This window comes from Micromys minutus, assembly GCF_963924665.1.
Source record: "Micromys minutus genome assembly, chromosome: 2".
NCBI classification, from domain to species: domain Eukaryota; kingdom Metazoa; phylum Chordata; class Mammalia; order Rodentia; family Muridae; genus Micromys; species Micromys minutus.
The window spans coordinates 32079383-32098799 of record NC_137971.1 but is presented as its reverse complement, the minus strand read 5'-3'; the positions used below and the strand labels follow the sequence as shown (position 1 = coordinate 32098799).

Below are 19417 nucleotides of genomic sequence, written 5' to 3'. Positions count from 1 at the left end.
ATTGTGGATTCAGGCTTGGCAAGAACTCTGTGGCCCGGTCTTCATCTGGTGAACTGAAAAGAGAGAGTCCTACTGTCTCTGGCTCTTGCCAAGAACACGTGGGATCTAATCACAACTGCTCTAAAATGTGCTTCAAACTAACCAAACCTTTTCCCCAGCAGGTTGCTTCTCTTCCTCAAATGCTCAGAACCAAACTGCCCCTTAAATAGGGCCCTTGATCAGCAAAGTGGCTCATGGAGGGAAATCTCCAAGAGGATGGTGAAAGACAGAGGCTGAGAGAGGGGGCTGAAGCTGATGTAAGTAGATTTCAGAAGCTGCAAAGTAACCTGACAGCATAGTCCCAAGAAATAAGATTTTACTACTAAGATGACACACACTGCAAGAGCGTTATCTTAGTCTGTGCTGCTAAAACATATTGCCTGAGTCTGGGACATTTATAGACACAAAAATGTTCCTCCTACAGTCATGGAGGCTGAGAAGTTTCAGATACAGAAGCCCTTCACTAAGTTTCTGGGATGAGCCAACTGCTCAGGGATGGTATCATGCTGGTACCCTTACTTCATATGAGGCATAGAAAGTATAGGAGGGACAGCCATTGTCCTCCTTTCTCAGAGGAGTAAAAGAGCATGTTGAACGGGCTTAAGCTAGTGTCTTTCAGCCCTGACTCTAGTTTGGAGTTCATGCCTTCAGCCCTCTGAGCTTCTCATAGCACCACAGTGGTGGTTCAGTCTCAACACATGAACCTGGAAATCCCTGAGACCCTAAGAAGAGGGAAGACCATCGTAGATCAACACACAGTCCTTAACATCTCTAAGGCTTACCTTCAATTAGGGAAACCAGATCTCAGTTCAAAAGAGGATCTTGGTCTCCAGACTCTTGGCTATTTTAAAGCAAACACATGTTGATACAGAAGCCCTGTGAGCTAATTTAGAAACCCTCACATAGGTCAAAGGCTCCAACGTAGGGGATCAGGTAGACAGGCTTGCTGCTGCTACAGCTCTCTTCTTTCTTCTCTTCTTCTTTAAATAGTCATTTTGGTAAAGCTCTGCTCAACGTTGCTGATCCACTGATGATGGCCCTCATGGCAATGACACTATCTGGGAGATACCAGGCATTGTGATGCTGCTTATGTGGCATTTTCTCACCAAGACAACAATGAAGACAAAGGTACCTTGTGTGGAAGGCAGAGTAATGGCTTTGAAAGTGTCCTCAATCTAACCACGGAACGCTTCTACATGGTGGATTATAAAATGAGGAGGCTTTCAGATGTAATATGCTATGGGTCTTGAAAGGTGGAAAATATGCCGGATTATGCAATCCCCATGGGTTCATAATCACAGTGCAAGTCATTGTGACCACAAGAGTCCTCCTAAGAGAAGGGTGGAGAGTCTGAGACAAGGAAGAAGATGTAATAATTAAAGCAGAAGCCATGGAAATGTATCTCTAAGCCTCTAAAGACAAGAGATGGATTCTCCCCTAAAGCCTGAGGAATAACACGGCACTTTGCTTTAGCTTTCTGTGATGATTTGTACATGCTCTGCCCAGGGAGTGGCACTATTAGAAGGTGTAGCCCTATTGAAGTAGGTATAGCCTTGTTGGAGTAGGTGTGTCACTGTGGGTGTGGGCTTTAACACCCTCATCTTAGTGCTCTGGAAGTCAATATTGCTAGCAGCCTTCAGATATAGAACTCTCAGCTCCTCCTGTGCCATGCCTGCCTAGATGCTGCCATTGTTCCTGACTTAATGAAAATGGACTAAACCTCTGAACCTGTAAGTCAGCCCCAATTAAATGTTTTTTATAAGACTTGCCATGGTCATGGTGTCTGTTCACAGCAGTAAAACCCTAACTAAGACACTTTGCAAGACCTGCTTTAAATTTGTGACCCCTAGCTTATAAAGTAATATATATGCATTGTTCTAAACTTCTAATATTTTCTATGGTTTTTAAAAATAGCAGCAGCAAGAAGTCAATACCCTTCCACATTGTATGGTCATGGGAATATAGATTCATACCTATAACCCTCATGTAGTGTCACTCTCAGGTGATATTCTAACTTCCTGATCTAACTCTGAGGTTCTGTAATGTGGTTATGGTGTTACCCGCTCCAGGACTGTCCAAAATCTAGTTTTCTAATGTCTGAAACTTCAGCTATGCAAATGCTTAGTAGTGTTTCCTTAACAGGTTCCTTATTGCCACCCTTTAACTCTGTTGTTAGTGCAAAGATGAGAAGTGTTGACAGGCTGGACAGAATTCTGTGACTCATGCTTTTGGAGTCTGTGGGAGAGTGAGGAAGAAATAGAAGCTAGCAACTGGAGACACTGAAGTTACTGAAGAAAAACCTGAAACCAAAGAGGTGAAGTCAGGATAAATTCATGTAGGGAACTCTCAGGGGGTGTGCATTTTTAGTATTCAGGATTAAAAATTAGAAGTGACTTTCCAATAATTGGCTTTTAAAGCATATATGAAAAGATGATCAACATATTTAGGATGAGGAATCCTAAGGGAACCTAAGAGAATTTTAAAATCTTTTTTGGTGAGGGTAGGATGTGAGAAGATAGAAAGTAAAAGCCTACTAATTCTGATCCTTCAGCAACTAAGTCCTGTCACATTTCTTCTCTAAGTTTTCCCTTAACCAGTCCAGCCCAAAAGAATTCCTCTCCACTGGCACAGAAATCCCAGCTTGACTATGCAATTGCACATACATGTGCATTTGCCACTCACTGTCTTATATTGAAAACTTCACTTCTTTGTCAACCAACTGTATTACATGCTGGGAGAAAGAAGGAATGCATCTTTTATGTGCGGTATGTTTTCATGAGATGCAGAACATACAGAAAACACCCAGCCAGGGAATATACCCAGTTTATAAAGGCTTTGGCTCATGAAAAAATTATCTGAATTATCCTGTAACATCTGTTAAGGTTTTAGCATCATTCATATGACCATCATGTGGACTCCCATTTTTGATGGGATATCCCATCTATCTACCATCACCTTCCTTTTTGTAGCTTCAAACTGGAACCCTGGATCTTGGTCTTACAGCATATACTGTGGTGGACCCCACAGGTCTTTCTGTCAGGATGAAGGCAATTGTTGTCCAGTAGCTAAGGATAAAGAAAGGTGATGGTCCACAGCTGAGTTGTTCTCTAGGTAGATATTGTCTTCATACGGAGAGGACCACCTTACTCATTCATACCACTTCTGATGATGCAATCATAGGTGTATAATAAAAGGCCACCTACCTCTAGATAGGTCAACCCTTAAACCATGGCTAGTCCATCTTAAACACTCCCTGTTGCACTAGCTGAGACCTTTAGTACAACTCTCTAGGAGTTTAACTCTTTCCTCTTCCCAAGCCCACTTGAATGTGACTTCATATCTGAAGGAGAAAATAGAAAACTTTACCTACTAAACTCCCTGAAAATAAATCTGCCCTATGATCTGTTTCTTAGGAAACTCACTCAATTACAGATCCCACATACAAACTGATTAGAATGAGAATGACCCACATAGGCTCATATGATTGAATACTTGGATCCCAGTTGGTAGAGCTATTAGAGAAGGATTAGGAGGTGTGGCCTTGTTGGAGAAGGCATGTCATTGGGGGAAGGCTTTAGATTTCCAGAGATTCATGCCATTCCTAGTCTCTCTTCTTCTTCTTCTTCTTCTTCTTCTTCTTCTTCTTCTTCTTCTTCTTCTTCTTCTTCTTCTTCTTCTTCTTCTTCTTCTTCTTCTTCTTCTTCTTCTTCCTCTTCTTCTTCTTCTTCTTCTTCTTCTCTCTCTCTCTCTCTCTCTCTCTCTCTCTCTCTCTCTCTCTCTCTCTCTCTCTTTCTCTCCCCCCTCCAAAAATTTGCAAATTAAGAGGTCAATTCTCAGCTATTTCTGCCACTATGCCTTTGCTCCACCATCCTAGACTCTAACCCTAGGAAACCATGAGCCCTAACTAAACAATTTCTTTTATAGGTTGCCTTAATCATGTTGTCTTATCACAGCAATAGAAAAGTAACTATGACACAAATAAACACAAATAAAGGAAGACTAAACAATATGCACAGCAAGAAACTGTTGCCTCACTAAAACCAAGCCATGTGCAGTGTTCCCATGACTGGCAAGTGAGTGCAGCCACTGCCCTTGGTCATTATATGTCAGATAGGTGCGTTTGGGCCATATTAACCTCCCTATTAGTGCAGCCCAACAGAACTTTTGCAAAGATTAGAAAGATGTCTCCCATACATGTGCTGTACAATATGACATCAATTAGCTACTTGTGGTTACTAAATGGTAGATATTCTTAAGTGACTAGGAAACTGAATGTTCATTGTTCACTACTTGTATTTAAGCTCAGTCACATTCATCCAGTGGCTACCATACTGCACAAAAACCTTCCCAAGAGGATGAATAAGGCAGGTCTATAGAGGCAGAATGCCACAATTCGTCTAGTTCTGCCTGCACCTACCTCCACCACTCCACCCTTCCAGGAATCTTGGTTTCTATACAATCATCCAAATGAGGTAAACATAGGAACTGTGCACTTATAGTCTAGCTATTAAGGGGAATCAATACGATCATTAATATTGTCTAAATGACTAAGAACTTTGCTACATGTTGATATCAGTGTGTAGTATTGTCAAGGGTGTGTGTCATCCTGACGGGTTGTCACTGCCATCATCTTGTTACATCTTCACAGTGTTGCTCCCCAGACAGAGGCGCGACACATAACTGAGTCCAGCTTGGAATAAAACTATAGCCTCTTCATTGACTACATAGGTACATAAATTTGATTTATACCTTTTCTTTTGCATTTGGCCCATAATCTCTGGAAAGTTTGGTTTCATGTTTTACACTGTAGAAAAAGAGGGAGGAGGAGGAGGAAGATGGGGGAAGATCTAGAACAAAACAGAACAAAATAACAAAATCCAAGAAATATTTGTTCCATGATGTTGACAGGTTCAAGGTTTTCAAACTTGTAGAAGCCTTTAGTCCCTTGATTAGGAGAGTCTCTTTCTCTCACCCAGAAATGTCACATGGGAACCAGAGGGAGAACAGGTTGGTGCACCTCAGTTCATACCTGCCCCAAAATGGGCTCAATTCAACACAGGTCCTCACCAGCAGCCATTCACATCACTGCCTACTCAATATCAAGCCTTACAGAATCAGGCCGAGCCAGTAATTGCAGCCGATATTGAATTCCCTGCAATTTGAAAATATTCTGTTTACTTAAGGCCCAGAAGCCTGGTATGTGGGGGAGAATCCAGGCATGAGCAATGGTAGTTAAATTTGTACATTTTTCTTTCTTGTTGCAATTTTATCTTTTCTGAGCACTTTAATGAAGACTCCAGAGGAAAGAATTAAATGTCTGCTGGTTCAATTACCAAATAATGAAAAGGTCGAAGGGAGCGCCACGCGCTGTATGCTGGGCTCCTGCATCAGCCTATTCTTAGAGGCAAAATCATTTTTGTGCTGTTCACAATCACATTTTGCCACCCACAAACCATGCAGTCAAGAGTTGGGAGAAGCAGTAGAAACCACGAACTGGTACTGTTCACCCTCACAAGGCAAAGGGACCCAGCCCTCAGGGAACAGCTCTGACCCACACAGCAGGAAGCCCCAGCCTCTTTAAATCGCATGCTTTGAGAAGATTCTAAGCATTCTTAGCCCAGAATACATTTTCAACCAGCCTGTGTTTAGACCACATGCAGGGAAAGCCCGGGGGAGAGAACAGACTGACTTTCAAGGGTTTCATGAACTCCCTACAGTCTTGACAGCATCGTGAAAGCTGTCCTTGTCTCTAGCTCACCCAAACTGTACAGGGGAAAAACATTTCACAACACTAGGATCATCTGCAAGCCATGTTGCTTTGGGGTTTAATAGAATATGACCTGGGTTTTTAAAAAATTTTTCTTTGATAAGTGTGCTAAATTTTAACTGCATTTCCAAGTTGACACAGAAGCATGTGCATGCATGGAGGGTAGTGGGCTACTTCAATGCATGTGGGAACTTTACAGTGATTATATCCGAGTAACTGGTTCACCCATCATGTCAAATGTGTCATTTCTGTATGTCAGAAACACTCAACATCTTTTCTACTACCTATTTTGACATATGCAGTGAATTTTTATCAACCCTAGCTACCCGGATGTGCTATAGAACAAACACCGCTTCCTCCCTCCCTCCCTCTCTCTCTCTCTCTCTCTCTCTCTCTCTCTCTCTCTCTCTCTCTCTCTCTCTCTCTCTCTCTCTCTCCCTCTCTCCCTCTCCCTCTCCCTCTCCCTCTCAGTCTCCCTCTCCCTCTCCCTCCCTCCCTCCCTCCCTCCCTCCCCCCCCCTCTCTCTCTGGCTGTGCATCCTGACCACTCCCACTCCCTTCCCCTGAATATTAGTTTCAGTACTATAAAAATCAAGTCTCCCTGGAAATATTATACAAGGGTGGCAATGAGGCATAGTTCCTTCTCATCTCAATACTCGGGGCAACAGCCTCCCCATTTACACTGGGCCTCTACCAGCACTGAACGGCTCAGTCCATACATAACTGGACATCTTCTTCTTTGCTTATAAATTTAATTCTTTTTTTTAGTTTATACAAAAGAAAAGCCTTGCTCGTAGGAAAAGCACACACACACACACACACACACACACACACACACACACACACACACACAACTATTTTAGACAAAGGCTACAGTGTGTAAGTGTGTCTTTCTGTGTTTATAAACATATATGTGCATTATATGTTTTGTATGAATATATTCATGCTTATATATACAAATCTTCATGTCTGTGCAGTTATGGTAAGAATGGGCAAAAGGAGACAATGGGTAAAGATGAGGCAAAACAACAAAAGAAGTTGGAGTCGTCTGTGATTGATTTTGGTTTTGAAACTTATCTGGAAGTTGAAATTATTTTTAAACAAAAGGTTCTAAAATCCCTCCCCCCTTTCTTCCTTTCTGATATAGCTTCTTGCCAGAGGCTCTTACCATCATGTGGCAGCCACACAGAGTAAAAAACAACCATGTGGAGGCTCACCTGAGAGAGGGACCAGGTTTACTGGAAACCTGAGGTATAGCTGGAGGCCTGATAATAAATTGGGAATTGAAGACTAACTTCAGCTAATTGTTCTCTCTCTCCCTCCCTCCCTCCCTCCCTCCCTCCTCTCTCTCTCTCTCTCTCTCTCTCTCTCTCTCTCTCTCTCTCTTTCTCTCTCTCTTTCTCTCTCTCTCTCTCTCTCTCTCTCTCTCTCTCTCTCTCTCTTTCTCTCTCTTCAAAAGCTACAAACAAAGATGCTTGACTTTTAAAGTTTTAAAGACAACTATAGTGTTCTTACCATATCTTAAATGAGAAAACAAGCTGTATATATATATATATAAAAAAGCCTAAATTATTTACACTGTGCTCTGGGGAGGAGCTACTGCGGACAGTAACTGCATAAGCTCAATTCTAAATTAGGATGAAAATTTGAAGTTAGGAATGATATCAATCCTTATTATCTCTCCTACACTATGCACCAACCGCACTGAGAGACACAACTGAGGAAAGATGTGAAGAGAGAGCCACACCTGAGAGCTCAACTCCTCACCCTTACGGATACATCTTACGATCCAAGCAAAGGGGGTTTCCACACAAGAGGCCCTGCTACAAAGTGTATGCCTCTTATTATGTCTTAGAAGACCACCAGGAAGGAGTGAATGTCAGGTACAAACTGGGAGGAGAATTTTGCCAGAGAGGTTATACCTCATGAAGGTTAACCCAGAGACCATAAAACTCTTTCCTACAGATGAATTAGAACCGATTCACATGAAAAAATGCCAAAATCCATGAGTAAGCCCTTTGCAAAAGATATGAGCACAAAAGCCAAGAAGCAGAGTCATCAGTACATGGAAATGCAAATTCAAACCTTAAGTAGTAAGTCATAAGCACCAGTTTGGTAGAAATGACTAATTGTTTTCAGCACTGAAATCCTACAAAGGTGTAAAGCAATGACAGCCCCACATCTTGTTACAGAGTAAAATGGGATATACATACACATAATTTAACTTTAAAATTAGAATAGAGCGTGGTTCCTCCTTGGTGTCCGCCTTTGCCAAGTAGTGTGGGACAGGATGGGCTTTGATTTTACGAGGAACAAAATTAGCATTACATAGCAAAGCTAAATGACCTGCACAGCCTAAAAGCCAACAATGTCTGCTGCGTAAGACTTTTCATGTAAAGACTTTTACAGGGAAAGCCGTCGGAGCCGTCCAACAGTGCAGGAGACCATCACCTTGAGACAAGGAGACACTCTACAATGTATGCAGTACATAAACAATAGTTGTAATTTTAAACAAGAAACAAGGTTAACAATGAACACTAAATAAACGAAGATGACCCTTAAGTTCTGTTGGGTGAAGAAAGCAAACCTAGTTGATCTATGGCTTAATCTGTGGAACATTCATGAATGATAGCCACAGCCCATGGAACATGCAATTGTAAGTGTGGACCATGGATGCTGGATTTCTCCTCTCCAGTTCTGCCGAAGCTAAAGCTTACAATAAGATTTATTTACTGAAATTTCAAATCACTTTACTTCTGTCTCTTTGGTGACTTTCATTCTTTATTTTCTGGGGGCTGGGGTGTTAGCCTTAAATCAGACATTTAACTTGGTATGTACATGTGTGTGCATGCACGCACACACACACACACACACACACACACACACAGATATACTAACTGCAGTATCACACTGTGCTGACACAGACACGGTGCCATTCCTCCAGGAGAACATGCTGTCACTAATGGGTTCACAGTGCTCACTTGTATTAATTCTAGAGTAGTGGCTGCATTCCATATGGTTTCCTAGGGCTTGAGTAATTAGGAGCATTACCAATTTGAAATGTCACCCAGACTCCAAATTTGGCTGTCAGGCTGTCTATCCTTGCAGAAATACCAATGCTCCCATCTCTTCCCTTCTTCCCAGGCATGGCACCATATTCGCTTGGCATGATCCATTGTTAGAGCAGGCATGGCTCTCATAATTTAGGTAGTGGAGGCCACTCAAGTAGAGAGAAAAGTCCATCTCCACAGAGAAAGAAGCACCATAATTACAAGGCTCTGTAGAATTTCCTTCACCTCCCTTTAGAGTGTAAGTTCTCAAGAAGGAATGGCAATGGTACATGGCACAGTGGGTGCTCTGGAGCCAGATGCCCTTGAAACTGTTCCATACAGTTTCTCCTCTGATTTATTGGGGGCGTTAGAAAGCACAACTTAGAGCAGTGTTTCCTGATTTTCTTGATCATACAGATTAAAGCAAAGAAGTATCTAGCTTTTGGGAAAGAGATGGAAACAGGACATGAAGAAAAAAACAGAAGGAAATAGGAAAGTGACTAAGTAAGGCTTTTGCCATATCAGCCCATTTAATAGGATGCCACATTAACAGCCTCTGATCACATATCACTAGGAAACGAAAAATTGATAAATTGTGTTTGTGACTTCTCTTGTTGTTGTGAAAAAAATGCTTGACAAAGGCAACTCAAGAAAAGAAACTTTTGTTTTGGCTCACAGTTGATGTGGAAGTCATGGCAGCAGACACGCGAGGCAGGCGGTCACATCACATCTGCTGTTAGGAAGCAGACATGTGTGCTCAGCTTGCTTTTATGTGCGTCCCTCTCCACCTGAGGAAATGGTATTATTTATACTCAGAGTCTTGGCATAGCAATTAGTCTACTCAAGAAGATTTCTCACAGACCCACCCAGAGATCTGTCTCCAAAATGATTCTAGATCTTGTCAAGTTGTCAGTCAATGGAAGCCATCACACAGACCGAGACAATTTTCTCAATAAGTTGAGTCAAAACTCCTCTAGCTCTATGGGTGATTCTAAAGGCAGCATAGGTTTTGGAAAGTAATCTGACCATTTGCTAGCATGGTCCAGACAATCCCTCCGGCTTCCTGCCTGTGTGTGTATCTTAAAAGAAAAGAATCGAATTTTCCCTTTTGTGACAAGGAAGTGGGGGTGAGTGAAGGCAGATCGCGTTGCCTTCTGTACCTAAGCCATTCAACTTCGGGAGCAGTGCCGTGGGGCCAAGCAGAAAATCTATGGTAAAGAGGTAACATGAAAAGGAAATGTCTAGATTAGCTGGAAACCTTCCACCTGGCCCTTTCCAGATGGGATTTGCAAGAGTGCCGAAGAGAGAACAGTAACACAGATAATTCCATTACACTTTTCCTCACAGCACCTCAGGAAACCACTGAGTGTCCTCTAATTATATCTCTTTGTTCTCACAGAAAATTATATTGAGCTCATGCGTTATTCTACCATTGGTGCAATTTCACAGAATTGGTTATATTTGAGGACATTGGCAGATGTTAAATTATATTTTGATGCCCTGGGGGGGTGGAAATATCTCCCTCAGGCAGAAACAACAAAAAGCAAGGAAATCTTTTCATATCTGCAGAGAAATTTACAGTTCCAAAGGATGTTCCTATACATGTGTTTGATCTTTGTGTCTTCTTGGGATAGACAGTATATAACTTTGTACCCATCTTATGGGAAACAAAAATGAATCTTTCCAAATATGTAATTTGGTAAGTGTAGGGTGGGACTTGGACAGGAATTGAGTGACTAGCTTTTCACACAATCATAACTCTATTTTAAGATTTAGTTTTATTAATTAGTGTGTGTGTGTGTGTGAGAGAGTGAGTGTGTGCCTCTACATGAGTACAGGTGCCTGTGGAGGCCACATCTCCTAGAGCTGGAGTTGCAGGCAGTTGTGAATCAAAGACATAGGTGCTGGGTATAGAACTTAGGACCTCTTCAAGAGCAGCAAGCACTCTTAACTGCTTAACCATCTTCCCAGGTTCAATGGTTGAGAAAAAAGGGCAGAAAAGATGCACTTCCAATTATATTACATCTCTGATGGCCTCAAGTATCTGAAAGAGAAGGAGGCCACTTTGGGCTGTTCCTGTTATACTAAGCAACAGAACAATCTCCTTAGCCTCTTCCATGTTTCTTTTCTTTCCATTTCTCAAGAATTCCATCCCTTTTCCAGATTCTGGTTATATCTTGTGCAGTTCTCTAACTAAGTGGCAGCCAACATCCAACTAAACGTTCACGTTCCTTCATTATAGAGTTGTTCAGAAGTAGCAGCTAGACCAGGATGACATTCCCACACTCTGGTGCCCTACATGCTCAGGGCCACTTCTGCCAAGAGTATATTTGGGGATGTGATGACTCACTATAGGCAAAGAGTCCAGCATATGCTTCCAAGGCAAGCAGTCTCTAGTTTAGGATGGGTCCATTGAAGAATTTCTGAATTTATAGAGATGTGGGGAAGATCCACTTTCAGCAGGAATGCTTCTACCAGTTCTGAAGTCTGAACATTCTCTGTATGAGTGATGTGTAATAGTGTACTGCCATGGGCCATTGAGCATCTAAGGTGAACCTTAGCTTTTAGTCACATGGTGTTGAATTAGTGTGCTGTTATTTGGATAGGTTTGGCATATCAAATGTATCTTCAATTTATAAATGTTCCAAATTAAGATTAGTTGGTAGGGAAGTAGCACAGATCCAAAGAGATAAATACAGCATGTTCCCACTCAAATGTATATCCTACCATCGAATCTTGAGGTCTGTGTGTTTAATCTGTAGAATCCAGAAAACTAGAAAGGGAATCTACAAGTCAGAAACATTTATACTTTTTGCTAAGATCACTTATTTATGAAAAAAAATATGTGTCTCTGGGTTAGTTACCCAGAAGGCATTAGAGATTTTTATGACCAATGATTAAGACATGAGGATGGCTTACTTTTTACTTACTGGGATACAATAACTAATTCTTTCCCTTTGGTGACACTCCTCGGCTTAGTTTTCTACCTGTGAAACTTATTCTCATGTTTAGGGTTGTATTCTGTACTCTCTCCACAGTCAAAGCAGAGCTCTTAAGGCCTTGGCACTTTTTGCATAGGATACATGTAATGTATACATCACAGCTACTGCAAACGTTTCTTGCATACTTATCTCTCCTGCTTAGTCCCTGTTCTCTCTAAATACAGGTCTTAAAATTTATGTCTTAGCCTCTGGCCAGCACAATAGGAAACCTATAAGAACCATTAATAAATACCCATTGACTAAATAAATGAAGAAGAAAGACCCCAAAATGGCAGTCTCTCATGACATCATGATATAACATCATCATGACATCAACCAAGATGTCTCTGGAAGAGGCCTATGATTTACATCAGTCACAGCTGACTATATGAATACCCTCACATCAGAAGTCAACACTAGAGAGGATGAGCTTGGGATTCTCTTGATAACCTCAGGAAGTTCTTGCCTTATCTAAGATCTTCATCCTGAGTGGTTTCATCCAACACTTCTTGTCCTCTGAACCTCACCTTTCCTTGTATCTTGACCTCCATGCCACTTCTCCCTTTCCATTCATTTTTCCTTCATGGTCTCTGCCATTCTTATTTTAAATGAAAATACAATAAATTTTATTTAATATGCATGAATGTTTTGCCTACATGTATGTCCAAGTACCACATATCTCCTTTGTGTCTACTGAAATCAGGTGTCCGATAGCCTGGGATTGGAGTTACACTCAAGCCCAGGTCCTCAGAATGAGCAACAAGTGTCCTTAACAGCTGAGCACTCTATTCTTTTTTTAAAATATGGTCTGAATATGGTCACTTTTTTCTAACAAAGTGAAGTAGCCATCTTCCAAATTCTTGTCCCTGATTTCCTACTGTCATTTCACTTGGCTGATTTTAACCAGAGCCCAATAATCCCTGCTAGTGTACTTCACATCTTTTGTTGGTTGGTTTCCTAAACTCTTGTATGTCTTTGAGAATTAGCCACATTATCTAGCATATTTGAAATATTCTATTGGGTATGCTGTATTTTCTTGTGAGGACCTTTGGTGATCCACTAACTCATTCTTCAGATCATAAGCACAGAGCATATCTTCCTTGGCCTCTGTTCCTTTTCTGGGCTAAATTATCCTGTTATATGTTTTCTTATTTCTATCTTCTTATATTCTTCTTTTATAACACTCATAATAATGGCTGGGCTTGTTTAATTAGTGTGATGATTAGTTCTAATTGCCAACTTAACATCATCTAAAACATCTGAGAGAGGGAGTTTCAACAAAGGATTTCCCTGAAGGAAATTATCTTGATTACACTGAGATGAGATGATTCATCCACCATGGGCAGCACCACTCCCTATGTACAAAATTATTTATTCTATGAGAGACAAAACAAATCTGAGGATTAGCATATGTGCAGTAATTCATTGTTCTCTGCTCTTGACTGTACATGCAATGTGGCCAACTGCTTCAAGTTCCTTCCATTGACGTCTCTGCAGTGATAGACTATAACTTTGAACTGTTGACCAAATAAATTCTTTCTTCCTTAATTTTCTTTTGTCATGGTACTGATCATAGCAATAGGAAAAGAAACTAAGGCAAATAGTTTTTACCTTTGCCTTCAATAGTGTTTGCCACTAAAGAAAAGATCTATTTCCTACTCCATACCAACCTGGTAACACACAGCTCAGGGTCTAGTGCCTAGTAGAGGCATTCACTAAATTTTTGTTGGTAAACTAAATGACTAAAAAGGCTCTTCACTTCTGAAAATAAAGAACAGATTCTTACGATACATAAAGTATACCCTAATGTGCTCCTTCCATGAAAAGGTACCTTGCACCAGGATAGCAAAGTCCTTCTTGATTAAATAATATTAAAAAATATTTTTATATTTAATTTTGTGTGTGTTTATGATTCTGTGTATATGTTTGCCAATGTGGGTACAGGTATCCATGTGGGCCTGAAGAGATCATCAAATCCCCTGGAGCTAGAGTATCAGGCAGCTGCCTGCCTTGGGTACTGGAAATTGAATTTAGATCCTATACAGTTTATGTTCTTAACAGCTAAGCTATCTCTCTAGACCCTAATCATAATGCCTTTAAGACTTCTTTACAAGATGCTTCTCTTTTGCTGTTGATCTAGCTGGCTCTTGTGAGGCCTGTCCCTATAGAAAGGAAGTTCATTCTCAACGGCCCTTTTGATACCTAGGCAGAAAGTGCAGACATAGCCATTTTCTTGCATAGCATTAGAAAATGATATGAAATTCCTTCAAAAATCAATAGGAAAAAAGCCAATAACTGAGCCATGTAATGTTGGCCAAATGTCCTGTGAATTTATTGGTAGTAAAGCTTGATTGATTGCTTGATTGATTGATCTATTGACAGTTTGGTTTCCCTGTCTAGAAAATAAAATCCTGTAAAAGGTTTGGAAAGGGACAATATACCTCTAAATATATTCAAATATCAAAGAATGAGTATCCAAATTATTATAAAAGTATAAAACCAAAATGTCCAGAATTGAAGAGTAAAAAGAGATACCAACTACATGATTTGTTTTATCATGTGCTATGTCTACTTAGCACTTTGCAAACATCACCTTTTTTTACTGGCACTGGGAACAGAATACAGTGCGGGTATTTTCACTGTATTATAGATAAAGATGCTGATGATCAGAAGAGGTCGGCCACATACTTGATGAATGGCATCATTAAGATTGTTTAATTATATAACTCTAACCTTCAGCTCTCAACCAGTCTTTCCACCTTTAATTTCAGGTTACTCTTTGTGCCATGAAGTCTACCTCACCATTGGCTTTATGTTTTATCCCCAGGTATTCATAAGTTGCCTTCATATGTTAGGGTTCTTATTATCCCAAAACTAATTCCTCACAGGAGGCTTGCTATTATACCTTTCTTTTTCCTTGTTTATACACCTTAAAGACTACCCAGCTACCTTTATTGCATAGTTTATATTTCTAAACTATGTCCCCCCTACCCTCCCACAACCAACATGCCTTCCAGCCATCACCTATGTCAGGTAACAGCCTTAGACTTGACCCAGACTCTTGTACATGCGTCATCAATACTGTTCACTATGTAGCTCCAGAGACCCCAACCAACTCTGCTGGTAGGTGAACTATAAGCTGGCTGGTTGGCTGAGCAGCTTCAAGACAGTAACCAAATGAGGAAACAGCACTGGGTTCTGCATTCAATCACACCTCTAACTAAGCATCTCAGGGGTTGCAAAAGATTCCTTTTGCAGTCTTTGCAGATTGGACTTAAATCTTGTTCAGATAATTAGCACTTTCATTAAGGCAGAATTCTGCCACAACAGCTCCTCATAAGACAGAATTCTCTATCTGCTGTGCAGTGAAACTCCCTTTTACCCTTAGGGCTGCCCATGTTTAAATAATGCAGAATTAATGCTCATGGAGCATGAAAAAGCCATATTTCTTTCTCCTAGTCTTCTGGCAGGGGAAGATAAATGCATCCTTCATATTTTATTCACCCTTTACCTATTATTCCACAACCATTCTCCATGACTGGGGAGTCTACAAAGCATATTGGCGACTTTTGCCTTATCTTCCTGTGGCTGGCCCCTCCTAAGAAAGCATGTATCCTGACACCAACACTTGGCCCCAAACCTCAAGCACTGATTCCTTTGCAGACATCTACTACGCATGTCTTATTGCTCATTGTACCATGTACTTGAAGGTGCTGAGAGTGGGAAGAGGCATCCAGCATGGGTATTTGGTAGAAGGAATGACACATGTAGGACAAGGCCTGCTAGACAGTATTGCAGCAGTGTGTGAAAATAGCAATAACAGAATTACAGAAAGGCACAGAACAGATAGCAGGGACTCTCCTGTGTCAAGGAAAAGACTTCATGGAAGTGACCTGAGGGTTGTCTTAGTTACTGTTCTGTTGCTGTAAAGAGACACTGACCAGGGCAACTTATAGAGGGAGCTGATTCATTAGGGAGTTGCTTACAGTTTTAGAGGGTTAGCCTGTTATCATCATGGCCTAATGCCATGCAGGCAGGAGAAACTTCACATCCTGATCCACAGGCAGCAAGCATAGACTGAGACACTGGGCTGGTATGAACTTTTGAAACTTTAAAGCCCACCCCTAGCAATACACCTTCAACAAGGCCACACCTACTGCAACAAGGTCACACCTCCAACTCCTTTCCAAACAGTCTATTAGCTGAAGACTAAGCGTGCAAATATAATGGAGGGGGTGAGCAGTGATCATGGATCACTTCCGTTTTGCATAACACCACATGTGCCTTGTAGCCCACAGGGTTCCAAGGAATTCCTTGAACTGACTGCTTGAAACCTGGAGCTGGGTTCCATTGCGAATGCTGCTGCTGCTCTGACAATGCTACCCGAGAAGCCTGCTCTCTCTCCTGGTGCCTCACACAGGTTGTGGGCTGATATCATGAATCAGTGTGCATGCCATGTGCCGTCCTCCTATAGCAGACTGTCCTTGTTCATGCTGGGGCAGGAGCAAGCACCAGAGCACCCCACTTCCACTTGGCACTCACAGTGCACCACTCACAGAGTAGCTGTATGTTAGGAGTGCCTCACCCTGGCCCGTGTGGGATGATAACTAATGGATAAGCAAACCATCCTCATTTTCCTTCCCTGGAAGAACCATTTGAGGACTGAGTGAGATGCCCTCCACTGCTGAGCAAAGGGAAAATCACCATGTTTGTTGATGGTTTCCTACTACGGTGTCTTTTCCAGGTCCCAGAAATTTCTCAATTCTAAATGCAAGTCACTGCTCAAAGGAGCATAATTGTGTGAGTGGTTCAGGTTTTGGAAATTAAGTGAGAAGAGGGTTTAAGATGGAAATTCATCAGAGGGGTCCTATAGTTCAACACTTTTAGTGGCCTTACATCTTCATGTGCTTACTTTTACATCTTAGACGGTGCATATTAATACAAAGTCATAAGCACTGGAAATTGCTGTTGCACAGTGTTCTATATTAATATTTAGCAAGTCAGTGGTTGACCCAAATTGGCCCTTCACAGCAATGCCATGGTCAGAGAGTTCAAGGTTTAAAGCAACACCAGCAACTTCCACACAGGCCTTGGTAATGGGCCACTCAATAACTAGGCAGAATTTAATTCCAGTTCCATTCAATACCCTCTTTCTTTTATAATTTACCTCCAGTGAACAGTACAGATTTAAAAATAATATCTTAACAAACTGGCCCCATTTGGATGAGCTTGTAAAGTGACACCCGAGGTGATAACCACTAGTATCAATGGCCACACATTCCTGTTTTTGCTTGTGCACACATGGTAGAATTACATCCCCCTGAAATTCAGAATGATCATATGGCTTATAATTGCCCACAGGAAGTAGTATAGGCTACTTCTAGGGGGGAGAGTTGAGAAATGGGATCAGCAAGCCCCTTGTCCCTGCTTCACATGGAGGCTAGAACAAAGATGGCCCTCTATTCAAAACATAATGGACAGGTGACATACATGAGAAATGAGGCGGGTGGAGTGAGGATTTGGGATCTAGGAGTGAACTGTTGGGAGAGACTAGCCTGGGCTACGCTGCGTCATAGCCTGGGTAGGCTCCATCTCAGGCTATGGTGACTCTGGTGCTAATTTCCCAGCTACACATGCAGCATGGTGGAGCTGTGTTGAGATCCTCATATAAGTCTCAACTAAATTCTGACAGTCGCTATGTAGTCGTTTTTTGTCTCCATTTAAAATTAACTGAGAAAAGACCAGGGTCATGTGTCACCATGTCAGAGGGAGCAGAGATGGGATGTGAGTACGTATATGTTAACTAAAAGCTCATCTATTGTAATGTGCCCTCCAGGCCCCAGTTTCTTTTTCCCAAGTTCCCTAAAATCAAGGGTGAGACCTCTGCTTATTCGGGATTCTTCTTAACTGTCTTTCAAGGTTGCTAGTTCCACATTAAGCAAAAACCTTTCCTTTTGTGGACTCTGCCATCTTTCTCTATGCCGTTTCAGAAACAGAATCTGTTCAAGTGCATAACCTGCAGATGTATCCTCTGCTCTACACCTATGTAATGGACTGTTTTCTTCCTGATTCCAAGCTTCCAAAATTCAACATACATATACAATCATCTTGTCCGTAAGGTTTGGCTGTTTCCAGACTACCTCATAAACTGATATCTCATTATTCTGTTCTAAGTTTTGCCATGTGGCTGGTTACCTCTGCCCAGCTCCCATGTTTACATCCTCCTTCATGTTCCCCAGGCAATCTCCCACCCTGGCTCTGTCCCAGAATGCTTTGTGTCTACCGGATGTTTCACCTTCTATTTCCTGCCTCAGCTACAGGCCAATCGGCTTTAATTGACAGGTGCTGTATCCATTCAGTGCACAAGAGATGTTTCTCTACACACATACAATCAGAAAATCCATCTAGAGTTTTTCCTTTGGGCTTATGGGTCCACAGAGATCAGCAAAGGACCCCAGTCATTCTAGACCTCTGTATTTCTCTTTATCTCTATTTCAGAGACTTAATGCAGCGACGTTACAGAGAAGCACAGTTTAACTTTCCTGAAGACTCCTCAAAGATTTATGTCTATCTAGAACCCCGAGCTTACTTGTAAATAGAATTCATGCAGTTATCATTGACTTAAGAAACATTCCTGTTGGATGCAGCTGGGACTTAAATACAGTGTGAATGGCACCACTGAGAGAAGACACCAAAAGAGACACAGTGAAGTATCGTGTGACAGCACAGGCAGAGTTTGGAGTGATGCACCTATGAGCAGATATTATCAGCAACCACTACACAACATACGAAAGGGCCAGGGAGAATCCTCTCCTGCAGCCATCAGAGTGAACCAGGCCCTGCAGGCATCTTGATTCTGGAGTTCCAGCTTCAGAACTGTGCACAGTATGTCTCTGCTATACTGTGCTACCCCATTTGTGGTAATTTGTTCTGGCAACCCCGGGGAAACCCTGACAGGTTTCAAAGCACAAGCTAGAGATAGAAGAAACATTGCTGGGAGGTACTGCTTTTCATCATTATACCCTTTACAGAACATTGTCTTTTGAGCATCCACCATGCAGCTGTGACTGTTCTAAACAGACTGCTGACGGTGGGCCTGTTGACGTTCCTCATAGAAACACAGGTAGGGAGGCCATTAGTCTCTCACTTGCGATGGATCTCAGCTACTGCCTCCTGTGTATCCCTGTCATCCGTATGCAATTCTTCCCCGGCGGCATGCGTTCTGAGGAGGTGTTTGAATGATCGAGAATGGAAGCTTAACTCAAGTAGGGCCAAAAACTATGCAGTTATGGGGACGTCCTCATTTATATTGAGTGAGATGTTTGGTGGTGTCACTGCTCAGGGGTCACCCACATGTCTGTAAGTAGCCCATAGGCCATAAGCCCAATAAACTTACCAGTCCTCTGGGTTGGTCATTGGTACTGTTACTCTAATTTTGTTATTGGTGCTGTCTGGATTTAGTCAACATTCGTTCACACCTCCAAGGCAAAGGTCCGGCAACAATGCATTGCCCCAATATATTCCAAGAGGCCGCATAACTAAATATCAAATTGTCATTTTATCAGTCTTTATCGTCCTAGA

At 41.7% G+C, this 19417-nt stretch overlaps 1 long non-coding RNA gene across 1 annotated transcript in view; it reads left to right on the top strand.

Annotated features, from left to right (window-relative positions):
• The first annotated feature begins 1045 nt into the window (after positions 1-1045).
• LOC308417334 overlaps positions 1046-19417 on the top strand; it is a 178276-nt gene continuing 159904 nt past the window's right edge. Inside the window, exon 1 of the long non-coding RNA XR_013974942.1 lies at positions 1046-1769. This is a non-coding gene — a long non-coding RNA (uncharacterized lncRNA). The remainder of the gene's footprint in view (positions 1770-19417) is intronic.